Genomic DNA, 22,321 nt, shown 5'->3' with positions numbered 1-22,321 from the left:
TTTAAAAAGAGAAGTTTTCAAACACTTTTTATATTCACAAAACTGCAGCTTTGCCATCGACATTTTTCTTTTTCTTAGGGCACACGCTAATGATATGAAGAACTAATAACCCTTTTTATGCTATTTCATAACTGCTTCGAAATTTTTTAATAAAAGACCGTTCGATTTTGCAATTAAATTTTTAAAAGCTGGCAAAAGGAAACTAATTAAAAAATTTAAATAGCTTTATTTTGAAAATAATCCACAAATTCACGATGTTTATCGCTAACGTTCTTGTTTATTGTTAATGCTGCCTGCATTTGAAATTTACACATTGTTTGAAATCTTTTTCAAAAACTGTAAATACTGGCAACTATACCTTATCTCTTCGTTTTCATGTACTAATTATAAAATCCATTATACAAAATTATATTTAGTTCATTGTGCTATTTCAACCATTTTAAATGTTACTGTAATTCTTTTTTTATTCATAAGACATTAAAAAAAATTTGAAACTTTTGAGATGAAACATAACTTCCAACGAAAATAAATGGAAATCAAGTCGATTTTTACCTCTCCCTTTCATCTTTATTCAAGCAGAAGATCTCAACATCTCAACTCAACCTGCAGTAAAATCACGAAAAAGGATTGCTTCCTTTCAAGAAACAACTCTCTTATTTGTTGGTTCAACAAAATAAAATACGGTCTCAGCAGGAAAAAAAATTAAAATATTTTCAGAGATGTCTTTCTGCTTTTTTGAGTCTACCACAAAAGGAAGGAGGGATAGTATTCAAAATATCTAAAATATATTTAAGAATAAATTACCCGGATATTTGAGTACGTAAGATTCAATATCGACTTAAGACTCCTTTATTTTGGTTTTAATGCCAATTTTACGAGTCTCTCGTGAAACTTGGGGAAAGTTTCATGGCAGGGATAGGTTCTCAGTCATAAAAATGCATTTTCTTATGTGGCCATAAAGGACCGTTGCTTAGGTTTGAAAGACACAGGGCTATCAACAATACAAACAGTCTTGGTCGATTAAACTCTTACCTTTAGTGCGTTGAACTGCCCTAAAGCATTGAATATCAAATAATGGACAATTTATGTACTGTCGCATATTGTTGATTTATTTATTTTATTTATTTATTTTTATCTTTCCTAATATTATGTGAGAAATCCCAGCTAAAATTAATGCGCAGAAAATCAAAAAAAAAAAAAACTTTTATTATATAGAATTCTACAGATGTTTTTGAAAAAAAAAATCTACAGTGTTTCTTCAATTTAATCTGCAGAAAATAAAAAATATTACTCATTGGCTGAATGGGTCTTGTTTTGACTTGATGGCGTGCGCACTTTATTTGGACGTTATCACACTTTTCATCTGTGTTCAAGAGTCATAGTAAAAAGTGCGCATGCGTGGTCATTGCATGCGTTGCTATGGCGACAGCTGCCGTTAGATAATTTTTTTAGAATTCTTTTTTTCACTTGTAATTTTGTTATGCATTAAGATGGGGTGAGTTTATTTTTGAGATATGGGACCAGAGAGAGCCCACAAATACTTCTTGAGTTTTGAAAAAAAGAGAATTTCATCATTTGAACGATATTTTTGTTATTTGTGGCATTTAACTACCACTATAAATATTAAATACCAAATCACTAGTATATAAGACATGTTAACTTGATTCTATCTTGAGATACCTTTTGATAGATGAAGGTTAACATAGTCTAAAATTAAAATCCCCTACAGGCTAACCTGTGATCGCCTTTTGGTGATCACTATTTTTTTTAAATACTTTTCTCTACATATTCAACAGATTCTTTGAATGCAGCAAAATATCTACCCTTTTTCTTCATTTTAATATGCAGAAAAATGCTTTCTGTTATTTTTCTCCCTTATTCTGCAAAATTTTGTAAGAGAGCAGGAAATCTGCATTTAGTGTTCAATGTTATCTGCAATTGGGATTTTTACATCATTAAACTCGACCATCAATCTAAAAGTTTTTTCTAAGATTGAATTGCAATTTCAGTGTTTGCAGGTTTGTAGGTGTTAAAAATGTTGCTTGCATTAGCAAAAGATTAAATTACTATTATTCAAAAATTTCTCTTATGTTAAGATAAGCATACCAACAGCATGCGATTCTGAACCCGAAAAGGGGTCACGGAAGGTTCGACAATTTCGCAACCACCGGCATGATGGCGATAACGTGGTCAGCATTACGCGCTGCCCACCTTAATTTCTTTGGCAAGCTATTACTGATTGATTTGAAGCTGTGGCGTGGCTTCAAGAAGTTATGGAATAATTGTTGTCGCTTGGCGATGATTTTATTCGTCACAAAATCACCAAGTTCGAGTCTCAGTACTTCCAAACGACAGATCAGCGCCCTTATAACAATCGTGCCATTTTGGCTTAAGAGGACGCCATCTCGCGACAAAAAATTTTCGTAGCAAATTCTGTTTATCCTTCATTACTAATTTAAAGTTTAAAAGAGAAAAAAAATTAAGTTTAGGTAAACCTAGAGTAAGTCGCGAAGTTTCAATTGTTGAAAAAAAAAATACTTCAAAATATTAACGAACTGTTTTTTATTTAGCTTGACAAGTATCGAACTTTTTCAATGTTGTAGCGATTACTGAATTTCAACGTTCAAATAGTCGAGGAAAGTTGAGTTATTGAATTTCTGACTTTCATGTTGACTTTGTGAAGGAGTTTTTCTTGTTTTTTTAGCATTCACTGATGAATATCGATATTTTTCTGTGTTCAAAGCGATTACGGAGTTTAGATGTTCACAAGGTAGATGGACGTTGAGCTTTATTGAATTTCTGGTTGATTTTCTATCTAACTTTAGGAACGAACTGTTTTTTATTTAGCTCGGCGAATGTTTAGCTCTGTAGATGTTCACATAGTCGATGGAAGTTGAGCTTTATTGAATTTCTGATTGATTTTCGCACTATCTTTATACTCGAACTCTAATTTAGCTCGATAAATATCGAAATGTTTCTATGATGTAGCGATTACGTGAATGTCAACGTTCAAATAGTCGGGGAAAGTTCAGTTATTGAATTTCTGACTTTCATGTTGACTTTGTAAAGGAGTTGTTTTTGTTTTTTTAGCATTCACTGATGAATATCGATATTTTTCTGTGTTCAAAGCGATTACGTGAATTTAGATGTTCACAAGGTAGATGGACGTTGAGCTTTATTGAATTTCTGGTTGATTTTCTATCTAACTTTAGGAACGAACTGTTTTTTATTTAGCTCGGCGAATGTTTAGCTCTGTAGATGTTCACATAGTCGATGGAAGTTGAGCTTTATTGAATTTCTGATTGATTTTCGCACTAACTTTATACTCGAACTCTAATTTAGCTCGATGAATATCGAAATGTTTCTATGATGTAGCGATTACGTGAATGTCAACGTTCAAATAGTCCGGGAAAGTTCAGTTATTGAATTTCTGACTTTCATGTTGACTTTGTGAAGGAGTTGTTTTTGTTTTTTTAGCATTCACTGATGAATATCGATACTTTTCTGTGTTCAAAGCGATTACGTGAATTTAGATGTTCACAAGGTAGATGGACGTTGAGCTTTATTGAATTTCTGGTTGATTTTCTATCTAACTTTAGGAACGAACTGTTTTTTATTTAGCTCGGCGAATGTTTAGCTCTGTAGATGTTCACATAGTCGATGGAAGTTGAGCTTTATTGAATTTCTGATTGATTTTCGCACTAACTTTATACTCGAACTCTAATTTAGCTCGATGAATATCGAAATGTTTCTATGATGTAGCGATTACGTGAATGTCAACGCTCAAATAGTCGGGGAAAGGAGAGTTATTGAATTTCTGACTTTCATGTTGACTTTGTGAAGGAGTTGTTTTTGTTTTTTTAGCATTCACTGATGAATATCGATATTTTTCTGTGTTCAAAGCGATTACGTGAATTTAGATGTTCACAAGGTAGATGGACGTTGAGCTTTATTGAATTTCTCGTTGATTTTCTATCTAACTTTAGGAACGAACTGTTTTTTTATTTAGCTCGATGAATCAATGATTAGAAATTTTTATTTCTTTTAGCGATTACGTGAATGTCAACATTCAAATAGTCGGGGAAAGTTGAGCTGTATCGAATCTCGGACTTTAACTTTAGCTTTATGAAGGAATTGTTTTTTATTTAGCATTCACTGATGAATATCGACATTTTTCTGTGTTCAAAGCGATTACCTGAATGTAGATGTTCACATAGTCGATGGAAGTTGAGCTTTATTTAATTTCTGGTTGATTTTCACACTAACTTTATACTCGAACTCGAATTTAGCTCGATGAATATCTAAATTTTTCTATGGTGTAGCGATTACGTGAATGTCAACGTTGGGGAAAGTTGAGTTATTGAATTTCTGACTTTTACGTTAACTTTGTGAAAGAGTTGTTTTTGTTTTTTTACCATGCACCGATGAATATCGACATTTTTCTGTGTTCAAAGCGATTACCTGAATGTAGATGTTCACATAGTCGATGCAAGTTGAGCTTTATTGAATTTCTGGTTGATTTTCACACTAACTTTATACTCGAACTCGAATTTAGCTCGATGAATATCTAAATTTTTCTATGGTGTAGCGATTACGTGAATGTCAACGTTGGGGAAAGTTGAGTTATTGAATTTCTGACTTTTACGTTAACTTTATAAAAGAGTTGCTTTTGTTTTTTTACCATTCACCGATGAATATCGACATTTTTCTGTGTTCAAAGCGATTACGTGAATGTAGATGTTCACATAGTAGATGGAAGTTGAACTTTATTGAATTTCTGATTGATTTTCCCACCAACTTTAAGAACGAACTGTTTTTTATTCAGCATGACGAATATCGAAATTTTTCTTTGTTGTAGCAATTACGTGAATGTCAATATTCAAATAGTAGAGGAAAGTTTCGCTGCATCGAATTTCGAACTTTCACGTTAACATTGTGAACATTTCATAGATGAATTTCGACATTCTTCTAGGTTCAAAGCGACTACATGAATGTCACTGTTCAATTAGTCAACTGAACTTTATCGAATCTCTGACTTTCGCATTAGCATATACAATATAATCATATAACTTATTAATATTGTTTGTATGCTAAGAAAAAAAAATTGTTGTTAAATCAGTGATTGCATTGAAGCTAAGAAATGATTGCACTTGCACTCGGCCTAGATTGCGTGCATCAATCTCCGCTTCTCTAGAGATGATGATAGAGGAGCAACTTGTCTGCCATCACGTTTATGATGGCTTTTCATCAGGCGATACTTACCTTTTTCATCAAGATAGTGTTTTTTTCTTTCACTTTTTTTTCATACAAAGAATGTCTTTATTGCATTTTTGTGTTCGACCTTGTAATGTCCCCTTTTTTTCATTTCTTTTTTTTTTCTGTCATCAGCACGTGCCTAAAATGCACTTCGACACTTACCATACCTTTTGAAACATAGTATTGAACATAGTATTGTAAGTTTACTTAATTTTTATTGCACGCCATTAGATAAAGAAACAGGAAACAAGTTTTTCGATATTAAATTTTTTTCGATACTACTATAACTATATACTAAATACTACTTAGTGAAACAAAGAAAAATAGAAGGGGCTAAGGAGCAACATTAATGTTATTTTATCACTTAAACCGTTAAAAAAATTTTTTTAACTGATGAATGTAAATGTAATTATTTTAATTTTCAAATAAATTTAAAAATGACTAAATAATCAATTTAAAATTACAATTATAATTCATATTCACAGATAACTACACGCATATGCATGTAAAAACAATACATATGGAAACACATATAAAATGCATATAAGCAAATATATGAAATACACAAAACAAAAATGTAAAATATGAGATCATATATAAAATTAAAATATTCATTACAATAGAAAACAATTTTATATTTTATAACCGTCGTTGAACAGCCGACCCAATTTTGGGTTTACGACAACTAATGTTCATCTCCGTAGCCTTGTAATTTTGAACCCAATCCAGAAGACAAGGAAAATCCTGGATCAGTACCCACAGAGGTATGATTTGTTATGGGAACATGGAGGACTTTGCGACTAGACAGATTTAACGTGCATCAGTCACCATTTACTACACGGAGAGTCTTCGGCCGGCGTTTATCGAACCTACGACCCCAGTGCCCTACCAACCAGGCTACCCCTGCCTTAATAGAAAACAATTGGAATATTTTGTTGGAAATTAATTTTTAACCATAGAATAATTTTCGCTCTCATTTACATGTAAACGCGATAGATTAGTGAGTAAGGCACTGAACTATCACTGTGAAGAGCTATGGTTCGACCCCCTAGTGGTGCCCTAATGGTGCCTATGGAAGCCTACTAATCATCAGATCAATGCCTGGAAAGTTGTTGTTCCTTATTCAACTTGTTCCAATTTTTTTGCTGAATCAAGTCCAGAAGACTTGGAAAGTAAAGAGGGCTTGTGCGCAATGCCACAATCTTGCCATTGGTCATGAAACTAGGGAGCTTTAACCTCCATAGCCTCCCAAACCCATAGCGTGCTATTGCGTTATAAAAAGTAAAGTATTAACGTTACTTTTAAATAAAAAAAAAGAGATTTCTATAAATAATATATTTTGTCAATTTTTTTTTCAATTTAAATTTTTTCGCTTCCTCCAATTATTATACTCTCTTCAGGGAAATCGAGTTAAATCAAGAATCCAATCCCTCTGCAGTCATATATACCTCTGCAAGCCACTTCAGTGAAATGCCCCGTTACTTATTTTTTTCTTTCTAGAATTTATATTAGATTTCTTTGATTTCTGAAATGATTTTCCTTTTCTGAAATGAGACAATTGAATTTCTTTTATTCTGATTCTTTCATTTTTTACTACTAGTCATAACAAATTTTAATTTCCTGAAATAAAACAGTTTAACTTTTTTTTTTCTACTCTTAAAATTTTATTTCTACTGTTAGAACTTGTAACTTAAATATTTTTCTTTATCCTAAATTTAATATGAACGAACTTACTCTTGCCCAGTTATTGTTTTAGCTGTGAAGAAATCAACTCGACAATAGTTTTCTTATTGTCAAAGTGGAAAATATCATGTTTTGTAGTGTAAAATACCCGTTTTATAGTGGAAAAAATCGTATTTTAAAGTGTGAAATATCCGCTTTGACAGTGAAAAGTAACACATTTTCTAGTGATCTATTTTATGTTGAAAAATATCCGTTTTACAATGGTAAAATTTTATATTGTATAATAAAAAGTATCAGTCTTTATCCGTAAAAGTATCAAATTTTACTGAGAAAATTATCCGTTTTATATTTTAGAGAGGAAAATACTTATTTTATAATGGAAAATACCTGCTTTATTGTGGAAAGTATGGTATTTTAAAATGTGAAACATCCGTTTTAACAGTGAAAAGTAACGCATTTTTTAGTGATCTGTTTTATGCTGGAAAATATCACGTTTTATAATGAAAAATATCCGTTTTATAATGGGAAAGTTTTGCATTGTACAGTGAAAAGTATCCATCTTTATCTGCAAAACTATAAAATTTTACTGAGAAAATTATCCGTTTTATATTTTAGAGAGAAAAATATTTATTTTATAGTGGAAAAGCATCACATTGTATGGTAAAAAAAAAGAATATCGTTTTATAATGGGGAAAGTATTGCATTGTGAAGTGAAAAGCTTTATAGTCGAAAGTGTGTATTGCATTTTCTTATGAAAAATATTATAAAATTTAGTATTGCATCGTGCAGTGAGAAATATCCGTTTTATAGTTTAAAGTATCACATTATATGAAGGGAATTGTTTATGGAATAATTCTGCATCGAAATGTAATAATTTGAAGTGAAAAACATTTTTTTTCCAATAAATATAATAATAACTAAATTTTATGAGGCTATGGGGGATGAAGGAAAATTCTAAATATGCTTTTAATCCTCTTTTTTAAATTTTTTCAAGCACTCTGATGGTGGATATTTACTCAGTTCAGCAGTTAGATACGAATGAAATATAAGGCCATCACCAAATCAGAATTTGAGATATAAAGTGAGTATATTTATTTTTTCTAACAAAATTATGCCAATATCATTTCTCCAATCAGCAGTTTTTGAAAAATAGTTAAATAATATACAGTTGTCTGGTTTTTGATAAATGTTATTGTTTTTGTGCAATTAACATTAACGCAATTTTTAGCGTCATCCAAATTGGGCTTTAACGATTTACAGTGAATTAAAAATTAGATTTTTTTAAAAATCTGAACACTGACATACGTTACTGACTAAAACTACAAATGGCGTGACTTTATTGCTTTAACAATTTGAGGAAAGATCCTTTCAAGTTCCAACAATGATCATGCGCTTATGTTTCTTAAGGCGACAAGGGGCTTTCAAATTTTTTTTTTGTAATTATGAAGGGATTTGCTTGAAATTTTCAGAATACATTTATATTGTTAAAAACAACTTTTATACAAAATTTCAAAGAAATATTTCAAAATTTAAGAAATTAAAAAATTAAAATTTTTGAATTTTTTATGTTTTTTTATATTACTCCTCGTGTCTGAAATTTGGTCAAAATGACAAAATTCTTTTAAAATATTACATATTAGGTAATATTGAAAAAATTGTTGGGAGTACTTTTTTATTTTTTATTATAGAAACAAATAACATTAAAAAAACAGTAAAAAACCTACATTTTTAGGAAAAAATCATCATACCTCTATAAAATATCATGTATAAAAAAAATTCTATTCACTTAATTCAAAAAACTTTTCCAACAAAATGTTAATAATATTTATCAATATATAGCATTAAATTCTCAGGTCAATAGAACGAAAATTCATTACGCTGGAACAGTTTGAAATTTGTAAATTTGTCAAAAAAGACATTTTGAGAAAAATGACATTTACTACTTTTTCATTGCAAATTTTACTTCTGAGCAAATATTTCTTGTTTTTAATATAAATACCTATAAATATTGTCTAATGAAAAAGTTTAATAATTATAGACTTTAAATTTCTTTAAAAAATTAACAAAATATTTAACTAATTTAAAATTAATTTTAAACTAAACTAATTTTAACAGTTACCTGCATTCAAAAAAAGGTAAACAAAGGGGTGTGGTCAAAACTGAAATGGTCATAACTTCATCAGTTTTGCTCTTATTCCAGAATTTTTTTTGAAAGTCCCTTGTCACCTTAATATAATAAAGCAAAATTTATTTTTCACCTTTTTAAATGAGCAGTCGAATAATGCTATATCATCAAATGTTTGTGAAGTACAAAAAAAAATTAGAAGAAAACGTTAGGGCTGCTTTTTCGAATGCTCCGTCGTAACATGAAATGATGCTATTTTACTAACTGTTGAGAGTTTACAACTGTTACTCTGGACTGTTAAGGTCAAGTTTAGCTGATCTAAAGCCAGCGCTGTCTACACTTATTTTGAAAATGGCGCAAAACGTCAATATGGGGAAAAGCCACAGTTTTGTGAAAATGAAAAGAGTTTGTGATCTAATTTTTCAATATTTAAAAACTTTCTCCAATGCTGCATTACCTGGGGTCATAAAAATTAACAAAAACTGAGAATACGGCAGTGATTTTGATAATTTTCATCTAGGTGAAAAAATGTCGCCAAATTGGCGATTTTAAAAAAAGTTCAATAACTTTTAAAATATTTAAGTTATTTATCTGCTCTAAAACCCAGATAACTCTTCACGTCAATATTATATATATAGTTTGAAATCATCGCATTGTTTCAAGTGAAAGGCACTTAAATTATGACTCTTTTATTTTTCTTGGCGACAGAGCGTCGAAAAACAGCGTTAATCAAAAATTTACCTAAAATCCAAGATGCCGAGGTTAGAGGCCTTTTAAGTAAACACCACCGATTAAAATTAATATTAATATGCATTTTCCAATTTATGAAAACTGATATTATGATAAAAACTATCAGGTCACATTGATGCTTATTTATGGTATGGGCTTTTTCCTCCTTAACTGTATAGTGAAATAAACATATTTATGATCGTGCCCATAAACAGTTATGTATTGGCCACCTTTAAGAAAAAAAAATGAAGTGGGGGCGTACATATATATCTGTGTCTTCTTCCCGGAAGTCCTTCTTATTAAGGAAAGTAATAAATATGGCAGGCAATTTGCCCCAGTATTTATCATTTTTTTTTTCTCTGTAGCTCTTAGCAAAGTAGGTTTGGTAATAAAAAAAAAGCTGAAGATCTTACAGCCATAATGTGAGTATATCACGTTAGGGAAGTTATAGCTTTGCATTAGAGCTAGTATGTTGAATGACACTATGTATGCTACACAAAAACAACTATGAGCTTTCAAGATATTAATCTTAATTTTTATTTACACAAATAATCTCTAAAAAAATGCTAAATTTCAATAATTTGTTTTGCGATATTATCATTTTACATTCGAGCATGAATAATTGGAAGAGAAAAAACTTTTCAAAACAGTGTAAGTGTTGAATGACCGAAATTGCTGGTTGTTGATTTCCACCGGTGAATGTTAACAATCACATAGTCGCTTTGGTAAATGTCCGTAACATATACTAGGTCAGTGCCACTACCCGGTATGCTCCACATCAATATTTATTTTAAGGGTCACTGCAACTGTCCGGTATAGATTTGCCCGGTATGCCCTACATCAATGTTTTCGTAAGGTCAAATACTACTGCCCCGTATGCAATTAACCTGTACTCGGACTAACCTGTTTCTCTTGATCTATCCTCGACAGATATTAAAATATCGAATAAATATAATAATATCAACGAATAAATTAATATCAAATCGGATATAACAAATATTTCGGACATTCACCGAAGGGATTATGACATTCACCGGTGAAAGTCGACATTCTCTTGATTTTCGGTCATTCATGGTAACATAAGCTATCAATCAATATCATCATCAATCATATTGTTCATCATCATATCATATCATATCATCATCAATCATATCAGCATATCATCAATCAATATAAATTTTCAAAAATAATGACCTTAAGGCTCTACTAGTGATTATTAATGCACTTTTTAAAAAAATCATTATATGAGTGAGCAGTTTTTATAATAACACGATTTATTTGCTACTTTTAAGCACTTTTTTAGTTGCTTCCAAATTTGGCGTTTTGAAATGATTATTTTAATCAATATTGGTCCCGCAGTGGAGACTGATTGTAAAGACACGGTTCCCAGTCCTAAATCAAGCATCTCTGGCTGCGATCAGTAAGCGGGGGGGGGGGGATCAGGAACCTAAGCCAGTCAGGAACATAAAGTTAAAATAGAAACCAAACTGCAAAAACACGATCGAAGAAAGTGAAATCCGATCAGGCACTAAACGGCGAATCGAACCTCGGCCGAAGTCGTACTAGGTTAAGACTCCACCTACAGCAACGACTGCGCATCTAGCTTTTCTTGAAATAAATCAAATTAATTGAAAGAAATTTCTTTTAGGGCAATGCACGAGAAAAAACCGGTATTTTTCGAATTTTTTTCTTTCTTTTCTAATGCCCACCTGTGTTGACATTCGTCAGTTCAGGCATATACAGGGCGATTTTGTTGGCCTCTCTTTCAGGGGCACCATATTAGGTGGGCCAACGTCGCTCCCACAGTGAGGACAGATAGTACAGAGAAGTAAAGAACATCCATGCCGTACCCGGGATTCGAACACAGAACCTTTCTGATGCAAGGACAGTTCCCTGCCCACTACACAGACCGGTCAGCTTTTTCGAAATTTTGTTATCGAATAATGTTATGCTTTTGAACAAGAATTTGCGTAATTTAACAATAATTCTTGTTTTTTTATCCGTACTGGTCCCGCAGTGGACTGATCGTATAAACACGGTTCCCAGTTGAACACCGAAGTCAAACATAACTGGCTGTGGTCAGTATGCGTGTGGGTAACAATTTTGATCAGCCTGAGTAGGGACCGAGGGTGCGCGGTAAAGGTCCTAGTTAAACTGTTCGATCGTAAAGTGCTCGACTTTGCACGCAGGTCGTCGGGCAATCAAAGCAGGGGATCCATCCCCTCTGCAGAGGATCAAAATTGCGATGGCATGTCTTCGGATCATTCTCAGGGATGTTTCCCAGGCCGTCGCCAATAGCCCATTGTGCAGCTCTAGGGCGAAGTGAATTAAGTACCTACCTACCATCTGTACTGATATCGAAATTTTTTAAGATAATTGTTTTTTAAATTATTTTTCTTACGTGTTTTTTTGTACTTTTTATTTAAGGATTTACCTTTAAAAAAAATGCAAAAACCCGTTTGCAAAAAAAAAAGATTTTTATTTATATATTTACTTGTGACCATCAATGGATGCTAGAAATGTATTCTTCTATTCTAGAGTTCCTATTCTTCTTATCAGTATTCCTAACTGGTCAGGAAATTGTCCGGAAATGCTTCTATTTTATTTTTTTTATTTTTTTTCGGGCATGTTTCCTTGACGCAAATCTTACTTTCAAATTTATATTGTGATATTTGCTATGTCAACAATTTCTTTGAAGAAATGCATTTTATACAGAATATTTGCCGGCCAACTGTGTCTGCGAACCCGTAGGTATGATTTATAAACTACTTTTTTTTTTCCGTTGTATTAGCTTGGATCAGATAAAATAACTTCTTCACGATACATTGGGCTAATGTTTCCTGAAATATCCATTATAAGAAAGACATCGAGCTTTTGAAATGTAAAGCTGTGAGTGTAGTTCAATTTCTTCTTCAACGATTGGCTTATTTAAGATTGCTAAACGTATATATGCTTCATTTTTTGAAGCATAAAATAACATTGGTCTTAAATATTTTTGAATTATTATTGCCTGCAAGCATTAAATGATAAAATCCTTAATTAACAAAAATGATCTTAAAATATTTTTTTGTTCTCATGTAGTTTTAAATTATAACGGTATTTAACTATAAATTATTACTGTAGGGGTCAGGAAACTGGCCTTACGTCAGAAAGGTTCTGGATTCGGATCCCGGGCAAGGCATGGATGTTCTTTCATACTCTGTACTATCTGTCCTTACTGTGGGAGCAACGAGTTGGTCCACCTAATATAGTGCTCCTGAAATAGTGGCCAACAAATCTGCCCTGTAAATACCTATATGACGAAAGGTCATTCCCCAATCGGGCATTTGAAAAAAAAAATGTAAATTATTTATCTATCTCTAATTTAGCAGCCTTGCTATTTTTACTATATAGATATTTAACGTGCATTTGTTGCAGTTATCTTAAACCCTTTTTTAACTGTTATACTATTTATAATGAACTTATTTTGTCTTTTCAGCTATTTCTATCAAAATGGAAAGTAACATTCAAATTGAAATGTTTAAAATTAAATACGATGTTCTTTTATTATATTATAAAATAATTCTATGATTTTACTTAAACATACAACATTTTATACTATACATATTGGAATTACAGTTTTAAAATCATTAAATGGAAACTAAATATTTTTTTTTTTTTTTAGTTTCATATTATATTTTATAGAAAACTGTACACAGTGAATATATGCAATTAATATGGTTACATAAAATTGCAAAAATATACTAGGGAGTTAACTTTCTTTGCACCACTGACTAGATAAATGAAAATTTATGATTTAATGAGATTCAATACTGTAACAGAAAACTAAATAATAATTTTAAAAAAATTTGGATGAAATTCTAATCATGACGAAGCATTATCATTAAGTTTTATCAAAATGACTATCAGTGTTAAAAGAATAAATTTTTTCGGAAATCTTTTAAGTTTCATTTATTACTCTGCTCTCCAAGAAGAACAAAAAATGACTAAATTCTTCAGTGAGAAGGTAAGCGACTGGAATTTTAAAATGTTATTTATAACTTCCTTTAAAAAAAAAAGCATTTCTGTTATAGTGAATATTTAAATTTTAACAATATCCATGAGTTCTAAAAACATATAGTTAATTTAATATTCATGGTTTTATCATCTCCAGATTTATCAAACAGTGTTAGAAAATATGAGCCAGAATAAATTTAAATTTGCAGTCTCCTTAATATGATGCCAATTTAAACCATATCGAATGTCTTATTCAATCTATTCTTATTTGATCTGTCTCTTTTATTTGATCTATCTCTTTTATTTGATCCGTCTCTTTTATTTGATCTGTCTCTTTTATTTGATCTGTCTCTTTCATTTAATCTATCTCTTCTATTTGATCTATGTATTCTATTTAAACTGTATGTTCAAGAGTAAACAGTAAGCTTGCGTCGTCATTACATGCGTTGCTATGGCGACAATGTAATTCTTAAGATTATTAAACAGCAGCTGTCGTCATGGCAACTCATGCAATGACGACGCATGCGCATTGTTTGCTCTTGAACACATACTATGGTTCATCTTGAATTTAAAAATGGTTCAATTTACACCTTATTAAGATTCTGACAAATTTGCATCATAATGTGGTTCCAGGTACCTATATTATGTCTCAACATTTTCCTGAAATTGTAGAATCAGAAAGTGCCATGTTGTTTAAGTAGTATTAATTGATAAAATTGCATATGCAGAATTGCATATGCACTTAATGCAGATTTTGTCTGCTAAGATTTAACTCATTGTTTCTCAACGGGGGCGATACCGCCCCCCTGGGGGCGTTGAGAGTATGCTGAGGGGCGGTGAACTTGTTTTGGGCGCTAGGGGGGCGTTGGATATGTTTTGGGCGGTAGGGGGGCGATGAGCATTTTTGTCATTCAAATTTAATTTTAAAACTTACAAATAAAATTACTAAATTAAATTTATTTAATAAATAAAATTAATCTGAAATTAATATTAAAGGAAAATAAAGATTAAATTAACATAATAAATTAAGATTATTACATCTTTTGTACCCCCGATAAAACGAACTTATATGACACCCTTTCTCCAATCCGAACCAACACAGCGCAGCTCATGAGTCTGTAGTTTTTGCCTCTGATTCATCATAGCTATTTCGCGAATGGCTCTGACTCATTCAAGTCATTTGACGGAAATCGAAGAGCATGAGCTTTCGGTAAGAATGTTTGATTGTGTTTCTTATGATGATTTTCGTTACCTTCCTTACAGTTTTTTCCCTAGTTTCGATTCGATCTCATTGTTTATTTAGCCAGGTATATGCGCGAATTAGTTCCTTACCATAAATTATTTATTAATTTGGAGAAATAATTGATTTTCTTTCATCGTTTGAACTTCGCTGCCACCAACAATGTCGGTTAACAAAAAGAAGTATCATCAATACCGTGCCACGAACTTGAAGTATGGATTTGTTCAATCGCTGTTGAACTCTCAACTGCCCATGTGTTTACTTTGTAATAAAGTTTTATCTAATGAGACAATTAAATCCTTCCATTAGCAGGAGCATTTGCAAAAAACTCATCCTGACAAACAAAATAAATATTTGTCATTTTTCGCGAACATCAAAGACAAGTTTCTGAAAGCACCTGCGGTCTCCAGGTTGCTAGCAATCTCATCACAAAAATGCGACGATGGTTTGATAGCTTCTTATAATATATCAAAATTGATTGCTAATTCTGGGAAGGCTCATACTATCGGATCAAAGTTGATACTGCCGGTTGTCAAGTTTTAGAAACAGTTTTACGCCATCCAGCCACATCCAATGTAATCCGAAATATCTCATTAAGCAACGATACAGTGCGGGTTACGAAATGGTGAGATGTCTAAAGATGTTGAAGCTTCTTTAAGTAAACTTTTGATATCCAACGAATTTTTCATTCAAGTTGAGGAATCAACCTTGCCATTCAATGTAAGCTTTACTGTAGGCGTAGGTCCGGTTTGGAAAGGTAGGAAAAAGTAGTCACAAGATGCTTTTTGCAAGAAGCTTGATTGTAGATACTAAACGTAAATCTATTTTAATACTGTCCAAGATTATTTTACAGAGAAAAACATTCCTCATGCGAATATTATGTCGATGCCACTGATGGAGCTCCTGCAATGGTGGGTCGACATCGTGGGCTTACGCCCTTTTGTAAAGGGAAATACCAGATATTTTAGCTGTTCACTGCCTGATTCACAGACAGCATTTAGTGGGGGGAAATATCAGAGACCGTTTGCATCAGTTATTGCAATATGTTATATTTGCTGTGAACAAAATTCGCAGTAATGCTCTCAACGATTGATTATTCAGACAACTGTGTATAATGAAGAATTCAATCGTTTGCTACTACACACCGAGATTCTCTGACTTTCCAAAGGCGCCTGTCTCAATAGGTTTTGGAATCTTTTCGACTCAGTGCTTAAGTTTCTCTAAAACAGAGATGTAGCTCTGAGAGACAGATTGCTAGAATTGGAGAAAGACTTTGGCTGATTATATTATTATAATTTAATGGCATAAATTTACAACTTCATGCCGACGAGATCAACTTGATCCCTATAAAATCAGTCATTTCTGCCTTTCTGAAAAAACTCATTTTGTGGAAGCAGAATTTTGGTTGGAATGAGTTCAGTGAAGCAGGTGAAATTCGCTCTGATGATGCACAAGAATATTGTCAACACCTTGACTCTTTACTCGTGGACTTTTCTGACCGTTTTGAAGCTGTTTTGTTCCCTGGAAGTCCCTCAATGGGTTATTGGGTTATGCACACTTTTGTGAATATTGAAACAGCAGAGGTTCAGATTTATGAGGAATTGGTCGAACTTTCAACTAAGGAAACTTTGAAGTGATGATCGTCTCACAGAATTTTGTCGCCTCTACCCTGGACTGCGGACTATCGTTAAAAAAATTTTAATGTCTTCCCTTCCTCCTACCTTGTCGAACGTGGATTCAGTGCTGTTACGGATCTTGTCACACAAAAAAGAGAAATCATCTCGAAATTGTGCAACGAGGGGACTTGCGTCTTCACCTCACTTAAAGTATTGAACCAAACGTTAAGAAACGAATGTCTCGTTGATAATACTTTTTAGTGTAAAAAAACTATTTTGGGTGTGTTCTTAATTATCTAATTAAGAATAAATGATTGATTTTAAGCATAGGGTTTTTTGTATTTTTTATTACCGTATTTATTTTAATTAGAACAAATAGACTGCGATTACCTGACATGAGAAAAGTATCGAGTTAATGTACACATTATTTGTTTTAAAAACCAAACAAATGTAACTCTTAATAAATTGATTAATGTTGCCTCTTATAATTCAGCACACCTCGCTCCGTCACCTTGCTCTAAACTAAATAACTGGATTTTTACAAAGGGGGGCGTTGAAATGATTTTTGCTCCTTAAGGGGGCGGTAACGTTAAAAAGGTTGAGAATCTATGATTTAACTCAAACAATTAAAACATCCATACGAATTTTTATTGCAATTTTTCTGAAATGTGTTTTCCGGAAATAACCCCTTTGCGTGGAATTATTATGTGAGCGGGTGTTTTTCGAGGTTAAATCTTCGATTCCAAGGTCAATCATCGCATCTTTCTTCCCCCTTTTTTTTGCATCAACCGGAAGTACTGGAACAGATGCTAAAGAGGTATAGATGAGCTCAATCTATATTTTTTTTGTGCGTGTAATTCTCCCTTAATTGTAACCTTGGCGGTGTTCTTCCTGCCACAATAGTAAAACGAAGGACGGGGTATATAAAAAGTGAAACCTTTTCGAAGATTCCAGATGTACTGGGATCTTTTATTATTATTTCAGTTCGTTCTATACTACATTGGTTTCTACTAGTTCAAAAAAAAGAATAATAATAATCTACACTAATGCCTGAATGAAACCATTGAGTTACACATATTTTGGATTTACCAGTATCGAAAAAGTAATACTGGTCCCAATTATTTTGCATTGTAAAAAACACTAATAACTAGTAAACAAAAACTGACTTTTTTAAATATTTCAAGAGCAACCTGATTCAAAATTCTTGATTGGTCCCATCAAATTTGATGGTTTATGTTGTTTTTAGTGTGATTCTTGATGGTCCATCATCATTTGTAGGTCACCATCATCCAATATTTTCCATCATGCGTTCATGGTGCTTGATATGCCAACAAAATGGCATCATTCCGTGTTAGAAAATGCTACTTTAATACTATGATGGTTTACCATCAAGACAAGTTTGATTCTCATGAACCAACTGTCCATGATGAACCGTCATGGTCCACGATGGTTCAAACTTTACATTTCCATGATGGTTTGATGGGAATTCTTGTTGGTTCTCAGGAATAAACCATAAAAACATTTAATTTTTTTTTATGTTGCACGATCATAAATCAGCCCGAATTGCCTACATTTTATTTTATTTTATAACCGTCGTTGAACAGCCGACCCAATTTCATGGGTTTACGACTACTTACGTTCAACTCCGAAGCCTTGTAATTTTGAACCAATCCAGAAGACAAGGAAACTCCTGGATCGGTATCCCCAGAGGTATTGATTTGTTGTGGGAACATGGAGGACTTTGAGACTCGACAGATTTAACGTGCATCAGTCACCATTTACTACACGGGGAGTCTTCGGCCGGCGAGGATCGAAGAATTGCCTACATTGGGATGAAGGTAGTTTATGAGTTTCTAACAGTTCTCACTTAACAGTCTGGTTAAGTTTTGTTAATCTTCAGCCAGCGCCCTCTATGCCAATTTTTTAAAATGTCAATTTACAGAAAAGCAACAGTTTCTCAATTGGGTATAATATGAAAAAGACACAACTACTTCCACTTACTAGGAATAGCATTTACCTTTTAGTTTAAATAATAAACTGAGTTTTAAATATGTTTACTGAATTTATAAACTTAGATAAAGCAACAAAATAAATTATTTCTAAAGGAATTTAGACTAATACAATTCCAACCTGGCGAGTAGCGACTTATAACAAAACACTTTGTTTCATGTTTACTTTTTGCTAGAAATAAGGTTCGCAGAAAATGCTATTTACTAGTTAAATTTAGTAGGAATAACACGACCTGTGACGTAGGCTATAGTATACCCAATTATGAAAAGCGTTTGTAATCTACTTTTTCCTATACTTGAATAAACACTCTCACACTGCATTGTTTGGACACATAGAAATACTCAAAGGCTGGTTTTGGAAGGCTCAATCGTTATATGAAATGATGCTTTTTGCGAATAATATGCTATTTTTATAACTGCTGTAAGTTTGAAACTGTTACTCATCACTGTTAGGTCAAAATTAGCCTGTCTAAAGCCAGCACCGTCTACGCTTATTTTGAAAATGGCGCAATACGTTAATATGGAGAAAAGCCACAGTTTTGTGAAAATGAAAAGCGTTTGCGGTGAAATTTTTCAATATTTAAAAACTTGCTCCAGTGCTGCATTACCTGGGCTCATAAATATTTACAAAAACTGTTAAATAAGGCAGTGATTTTGATAATTTTCATCTAGGTGAAAAAATGTCAACAAATTGGCGATTTTTAAAAAAGTTAAATAACTTTTAAAATGTTTAAGTTATTTGTCTGCTCTAAAACCCAGATAATTCTTCATGGCAAGTTTATATAAATAGTTTAAATTCATCGCATTGCTTCAAATGTAAGGCACTTACACTACGGCTTATTTAGTTTCTTTGGCGACCGAGTTTCGAAAAACAGCTATAACGATTTTTCATCTGGGAGCAAAATTTGTCACCAAATTGGCGATTTTTTAAAATGTTATATACTTTTCTTTTTCAATATTTAAAATATTGATCTCTTTTCCGATTTTAAACGATTCATAGTAACATAGCATAAAAAGTATAAAATAAAATTTTTGTTTAAAGTGTAAGGCACATCAACATGTTTTTTTCTTTTTCTTTTTTCCTCACTGCATTAGTTTTGGCAAACATTTTCCCAAACTGCTGCTGACCCCTTCTCAACTCAAATTAGAGGGTCATATGTCCGAATCCGTCAGGAAACAGAAGCATTTTCACTTTAAGAAGCAATTTGTAAGTAATATTAACTAATTATCATTTTTAAAGAGTACAAACCTTCAAGATTACCTTTTCGTAAGCGAAAATTTGATCATTAGATTAAAGGTTATTCAGGTTGATTTCTTTTATCCTTCTGAATCACTGTACAAACTATGTTATCAATTTTCAGTACGTTGTCCAGTATTTTTGTAATGCTCGTTTTCTTTAAAATCCATAAAAGAATATTTGAATGTCGGAAAAAATTACGAATTTATATAACAAGGATAACCATTTAATGAATATGCATTTCTTTCTGTTATCATTAGTTTTCGAAAATTATATATAATTTTATTTTTCTATTTCCTACTTTGTAATATTTAATATTAACTCTTAAATATTAATAAGTTATAGATTAACTCTAACTAATTGTTTATGAAAACATACAATAACTCTATTCAAAATTGTGATTTAACTCATTTAATAAGCATTTTTTCGGCTTTTGTGAAAGAAATGTTTATTCTTTAGCGATTCCATAAATAGAAAGTGTATAATTCGAAATATTATTCAATTAAAATCTATATTATGTGTTTTGTTAGAATATAAGAATTCCTTTACTGCAGACTGTTTTATTGTTTATCATTCTAGTCTGGTGTATTTGTCTTATTTCTGTCTGTCTGGATTCAACCATTTTCTTTGATTGTTTTTACCTAATTATTTATGTAGACTGATAATTTCTCGTTCTATTTCTTTCGACTTGCTCATTTTATTATTGTATTTTCTTAAATGTTTTGGAAATAATTTTTCTCTTCTCTCAAATTTTTTTTTCTTCTGCAGACTATTTAACTTAGAAAAGATGTTTGAATACAGCAACTTCGCGGAAAAATAATAGGTATGTTTATATTCCATTTATTATTACTCTTATAACATAAATACCAACTTACGTGTTTATAATTTTTTTCAAAGACACTTTTTAAAGGTTCTAACCCTCATTTGCATTTCATGGAGAGGAAAACCAACCACGGTTAGCCTGACGGCCAGGGGACTCTAACCCATGATCCGCCTATATTCTCAGTGGTAGACGGATCATGGGTTAGAGTCCCCTTGCCGCAAAGCTAGCCGTGGGAGGATTTCCTCTCCATGTAACGCAAATGAAGGTTAGTTCCACCAAGAAATCCTCCACGAATTCACATTGTTTCCAATACTGGATCCAAGAGTTCCTTTGTCTTCTGGATTGGGTTCAAAATTGCAAGGCTACGGAGTAGAACAATGGTAGTCGTAAACCCAAAATTGGGTCGGCTGTTCAACAACGGTCAAAAAAATAAAATAAAAAGACACAAGGAGGAAAAAATTTTTAGTCTAAATATAATTATAGATTTAATGGAAATATAATTATGATTTTAATGGCCACCTTGGAAAGCTTTAATTTTAAACTCTAAAAAAAAAAAAATTGATTAAAGGAAGAAGAAAAAGTAAAGAAACTTAAATAACGCATTAAAAGAAGAAATAATTAGTGGTACTGATATTGTTTTGTATTATCTCTGCTTAATTATTAATTTTGAATGTAATTATGTACAGTGGTCAACTGAAACAGCTTTGTCTTTTAAATATTTAACAACGCATTAAAATGTTAGAAAATAAAACTTGTTGGCTTGAATGTACTTGTTAAGATTCGTCGCCAGAAACTGCTTTATTTTTTAGATATTCAATGATATATTAACATATTTGAAAGAAGAAAGAAATAATTAGTTTGAATGTAATTATGTAGAGTATTCACTTCACTCTTAAAATATTCAATGTTGGATCATAATTGTTAAATGTTATTATATGTTTATACTTACTTTGAGTTAAACAACTGTATACCTGTATTCTACATTAAGATGTTAGCAACAACTTATTTATGTAACGTAATTGTTAAATTTTGAAATCTCATTTTTAGTATATTTAATCAAGAACATTAATTTGATTACACTTAATTGCCTAATACTACTTAACATTATTAAGAATATGGCGCAATTTTTTGTTTTTAAATTAAACCGTAACTCCTGTTAAATCCATAGCATGTAAAAAGTTTAAAAAGTACGATAACATGACTCAGCTCTGCACTATATTAAGGTGGTAGCAAATTTGTACAGTATTATGGTTCTATACATCCTAACATTTCTAACGGTGTCGTAAGGTATTTGAAGAATTCACATCTTAGCGAATGTCGCTTACATTTTGCCGTACGCCAGGCGTCTTCATTATTTTCCAATGCGTCTGATATATTTAGGCTTAATACAATCAAAAAATGCACAAAGAATTACTCGATCAGACTTAATTTGTTTAGGTTAATTGCAACAAACCTTAAAGGCTATTTATAATAAGTCTTCACAACTCGGGGCTCATTGCAAACAGCCAGAAATAAGTCAGTCTAATAGTGCAATGAATGATATATTTTCTGATTTGCTTAAAAGTAAGCTCACAGTAATAAGGCTAACAAGCGTCAGGCTAACAAAA

General features: G+C 32.0%; 1 protein-coding gene across 1 annotated transcript in view; it reads left to right on the top strand.

Moving 5' to 3' along the window:
• Positions 1-22,321, top strand: part of LOC107454045 (ecdysone receptor) — a 247,598-nt gene that overhangs the window by 50,790 nt on the left and 174,487 nt on the right. The window contains exons 2-3 of the mRNA XM_071181001.2: positions 7,934-8,020; positions 20,660-20,714. The gene's annotated coding sequence lies outside the window, so the exon portion shown is untranslated. The remainder of the gene's footprint in view (positions 1-7,933; positions 8,021-20,659; positions 20,715-22,321) is intronic.

The sequence above is a fragment of the Parasteatoda tepidariorum genome, chromosome 8 (genome assembly GCF_982258835.1).
Source record: "Parasteatoda tepidariorum strain Cologne lab strain chromosome 8, Ptep-v5.0, whole genome shotgun sequence".
Taxonomy (NCBI): Eukaryota; Metazoa; Arthropoda; class Arachnida; order Araneae; family Theridiidae; genus Parasteatoda; species Parasteatoda tepidariorum.
Note: the sequence above shows the minus strand (reverse complement) of the source record. Positions and strands in the feature narration are given on the sequence as shown.